At 43.0% G+C, this 4,718-nt stretch overlaps 1 non-coding gene across 1 annotated transcript; it reads right to left on the reverse strand.

Annotated features, from left to right (window-relative positions):
• Positions 1–1,409: 1,409 nt before the first annotated feature.
• trnav-cac (transfer RNA valine (anticodon CAC)) lies at positions 1,410–1,482 on the reverse strand. Its single transcript has one exon. It is a non-coding gene; the product is annotated as a tRNA-Val (tRNA).
• Between the last annotated feature and the right edge of the window lie 3,236 nt (positions 1,483–4,718).

Here is a 4,718-nt window from a genome sequence, read left to right on the forward strand (position 1 = left end):
TCCATGCAGGTGAGTTTTTTTGTATTCATTCATGGGATGTGGGTGTCAATGGCAAGGTCAACATTTATTGCCTATCCCTAATTGCTCTTGAGAAGGTGCTGGTGAGACGCCTTCTTGAACTGCACCTTTCATTGACTGTGGTATCATCGACAATTTCTGGATAGAGATAAACTATTTCTGCTGGTTGGGGATTCTAGGACTCGGGGGCACAGTCTAAAAATTAGAGCCAGACCTTTCAGGAGTGAGATTAGAAAATACTTCTACACAGGTGGTAGAAGTTTGGAACACTCTTCCGCAAACTGCAGTTAATGCTAGCTCAATTGCAAATTTTAAATTTGAGATCGATAGCTTTTTGCCAACCAAAGCTATTAAGGGATATGGGCTAAAGGCAGGTATATGGAGGTAGATCACAGATCAGCCATGATCTTATGAAATGGTGAAGCTGGCTTGAGGGGCTGAATAGCCTCCTCCTGTTCCTATGTTCACATGGTACATTTCCCCACTTGTCTGTTCTATCCATATTTGTTGATTGACCGCCTTGTGTTTCCAGCATATTTTCGTTTGAAGCTCGGTTTGGGGCTCAGCCGATGGGCGTCAAAACGTGCCGAGGATGGAGACCGGGTTGGGTATTGCGGGAAGAGCAAATCAACTGGGCCGAAAAATCAACTGCAGCTCAAGGTACAAATAAAATCGGAGTCAAAATAACCAATGTCAGAATTGAGATTCAGAACCCACGCCTCCAGAAGCGGTAATAAATTAAACGCAGCACTTTAGACCACTCGGCCACCCTGACTTAACAACGGCAACTTCACTCGCCACTTTTCCACACTGAGACCCCCGAAAAAAGTCTCACTCACGACAGGGCTTGGTAAGATAAGTGCTGCTGGAAAGGCTCGGTGAGCGGGATGCCATCTCCCCGGGTTTTCCAGAGCCTGTGCTCGGCGGATGGGGAGGTTTGGCTCGGGCCGCAGTATCTCGCGTCCGCAGCAATGGGCAGCAACGCAGCTTGTCACCAAACTTGCTGCCGCTGGTGGTGAAGTGGTGAAGATTCGACGCGTTCAGTTGTGCCGGTTTCGGTTCCCGGTCTGAAACGCAACTTTTGAACACTTGTTATATTAATTGCATGAACTTACTCAAACTCTATGGTAAGAAAATGAAACAATCATTGTTTCAATCACCATTAATTAATCGATAACTTATTTGACAGAATGAAAGGCTACTGAGGGAAGGTGGAAAACTTAAATAATTTCCTTTGTGCTTCGCATGCGATGAACTTTTTATCCCTTCTCATTTTACATACTGTATTTTTAAGGGCTCTGTTTAATATGTTCAGTGCTCGTGAGGCCACGAATTTGTGTTAAATTTAACAGAACCGACTATTACACAGAAAAAAAAGTGCCCGAACATAATGCTCCCGCCCGGGATCGAACCGGGGACCTTTCGCGTGTGAGGCGAACGTGATAACCACTACACTACGGAAACAGCTGTATTTCTCATCAGCCAGAAGTTAGAATGACTGCACTGATTCACTTTCATAACTCTTCAATTGATCGAAGTTCCACAAGTCAAAAAAGAAAAATATTCATTTCAAAGTTATGAAACTCCCAAATGTGGCCTGCCTTGTTTGGACACGGGTTGACCCAGACGTCACAGCCTCAACCAAGCTTATTCTCATCATTTCCATTGGGAACAGGAGGAGGCCATTCAATCCCTTGAACCTGTTCCGCCATTGATTTGGATCATGATGATCTGTGACTCAAATCCATTTACCCGCCTTTGCTCCCGATCCCTCGATCCCCTTACCCGACAAAAATCTATCAATCTCAGTCTTGAAAGCTTCAATTGACCCCCAGCATCCACAGCCTTTTGGGGGACAGAGTTCCAGACTTCCACTGCCCTTTGTGCAAAAAAGTGCTTCCTGATTTCGAACCTGAATGGCATGGTTCTAATTTTAAGGTTATGTCCCCCTCGTTCTTGATTCCCCAGAGGAAATTGATTCTCTCTCTATATTCTATCGAATCATTTAAACATGTTAAACAACTCGCTCAGACCGCCCCTCTATCTTCTATACTCGAGGGAATACGAGCCTACTCTATGCAGCCTGTCCTCAAAAGTTAACCTTTTTAGCCGCGGCAACATTCTGGTGAATCTGCTCTGCACCCCCTCCAAGGCCAATCTATCCTTCCTGAGGTTCAATGTCCAAAACTGAACGCAGTTACTCCAGAGGTTTATATTACTGCAACATAACTTCCATTCCCTTATATTCCAGCCCCTGAGGTAAAGGCTTAAATGCCGTTAGCCTTTTAAATTATTTTTGGATCCATCCATTAGCTTTTACTGGTTTATGTAAATGAACCGTTAATTCTCTCTGCTTTTCCACAGTTCCTAGCTTCTTACTAATTGGAAAATACCCTGACCTATCTTTCATAGATCCAAAGTGGATTAGCCCGCATTGAACTCCATCTGCCATAGTTTTGCCCACTCATTTAATCTATCAATGTTCCTTTGCAACTTTCCACTCGCATCTGCACGACTTACTATACCACCTAACTTAGTGTCATGAGCAAACTTGGATATACGGCTCTCTGTTCCTTCATCTAAGTTATTGATAAACATGGTGAAAAGCTGAGACCCCAGTCACAGATCCCTGGGGGACACGGCTAGTCACATCCTGCCAATTGGAGTATCTACCCATTATCCCTACTATCTGTCTCATACCTCCCAACCAATTCTCTACCAATGTCAAGTTCCATACGCTTTCATTTTTGCGAGTAGTCTATTGTGTGGAACTTTATCAAATGCCTATAGGAATTCTGTATAAATAATATCCACAGGCACTCCTTATTTTCTCCATTACCGTTTTGTTTACTCAGATTAAATCTAGTAAGTCCCTCCACTTGATTTATTTTTGGCCTTCCTCATGTCTCTGGTGCTTTATCCTCTTCCTGTTCCATGAAGACTGATACAAAGTAATTATTTAGCATGTCTGCCATTTCCTTATTTTCAATTACAATATCGCCTGCACCTATCTTTAAGGGGCCCACATTACCCTTAGCCACCCTTTTTCTCTTAATATACTTTTAAATACTTTTAGTGTTATCCTTGATAAAACTTGCAAGTTTTTCTTCTCATGTTGCGTTTTTGCAACCCTTACTACTTTCTTTGTGTCCCCTTGCTGCTCTTGATATCTCTCCCAATATGTTGTTTGAAGCTCCTTTCCCTTCAATTCATCACTTACAGGGGCAGTTTGATTCTGAGTTTATTTTCCCCGGTGTTTCGTGAGATATCAGAAATTGAAAGCGCCCCATACCAAACTACACGCTAACAGATACAAAGCGACCGCAATCAGCTTCAGTGAGTTGAAAACCGAGAGCGGTTTCAATGGTGAACGCATTTACTCGCAAAATATTTTCAAAGAAAGTGTAGGTCATTGAGGTTCCTTTAAAGTCCTGATTGTTCACAATGAACTTCTTCCTTGAACGAACAAGTAGTCCCATCTCCCTGTCCTCCTCCTTACTGGTGAGCCTGCCTTTTACCGTCCATTTCATATGGGTTCTGGGCAGATGTTCCTGATGATCATGTATGCAGAACACATTATGAGGTATGGACACATCTATATTTCTGAGGCCTTAATAGGTTTCAAACACATCTGTTGCATGAGATTTGTGAACTATCATCTTCTAATCCTCCTTAGATATGGGGACAGTGCCGGAGGACTGGAGGATTGCAAATGTTTCCCCTTTTTTCAACAAGTGGAGAGGTATAAACCCAACAATTACAGGCCAGTCAACCTAATGTCGATGGTGGGGGAACTTTTAGAGACAATAATCTGGGACAAAGTTAATTTGTACTTTGCAAAGTATGGGCTGATAAATGAAAGTCAGCATGGATTTGTTTAAGGAAAGTCATGTTTGACTAACTTGATTTAGTTCTTTGACAAAGTAACAGAGAGGGTTGATGAGCGTAGATGTTGTGTATATGAACTTTCAAAAGGCATTTTATGAAGTACCACATAATGGACTTGTTAGCAAAATTAAAGCCCAAGGGATTCAAGGGACAGTGACAGCATGGATAGAGAATTGGCTAAGAGACAGAAGGCAATTCTGGTTACCGCACTTTAGGAAGGATGTGAAGGCCTTAGAGAGGGTGAAGAAGACATTTACTAGAATGATACCAGGGATGATGGACTTCAGTTATGTGGAGAGACTGGAGAAGCTGGGGTTGTTCTCCTCAGAGCAGAGAAGGTTTTACCACAGTCATTCAACTGACGTCCTGGGCTCCATTCACAGCATAGTCTCTGGATTTAAGCTACGGCCTCTGCAGGGACGAGGGTTTGTATCCCACTGCTGCCACTATTTATCACATCAGCCGTGATATAATTGAAAGGCGGAACAGCTTCTAGGGGCTGAATGGCCAACTCCTGTTTCTACGTTCATATGTAGGTGTTTCCACGCTCTTTCAGTCAGAGGTATTTTCCTATCAGTGTTTTTCTTTACAACATTTCTCACAGTTTGTGAAACAAAATTTGTCCTTTACAATAAATGAAAATATCGCCCCCTGCAGGCTGTCATCAGCTTGTTTTCCACAGAAATCGCAGACAATGCTGATGTCTGTTTGTTGACTCTCGGATTTTGGGAGGAAGAATGAGGAGAGGCAATAGAAATGAAATGGTGCCATTTCAAAGGGGATGCAGGAACAGAGTGACCTGGGGGTCCACG

This window comes from Heptranchias perlo, unplaced genomic scaffold, assembly GCF_035084215.1.
Source record: "Heptranchias perlo isolate sHepPer1 unplaced genomic scaffold, sHepPer1.hap1 HAP1_SCAFFOLD_44, whole genome shotgun sequence".
Classification (NCBI taxonomy): domain Eukaryota; kingdom Metazoa; phylum Chordata; class Chondrichthyes; order Hexanchiformes; family Hexanchidae; genus Heptranchias; species Heptranchias perlo.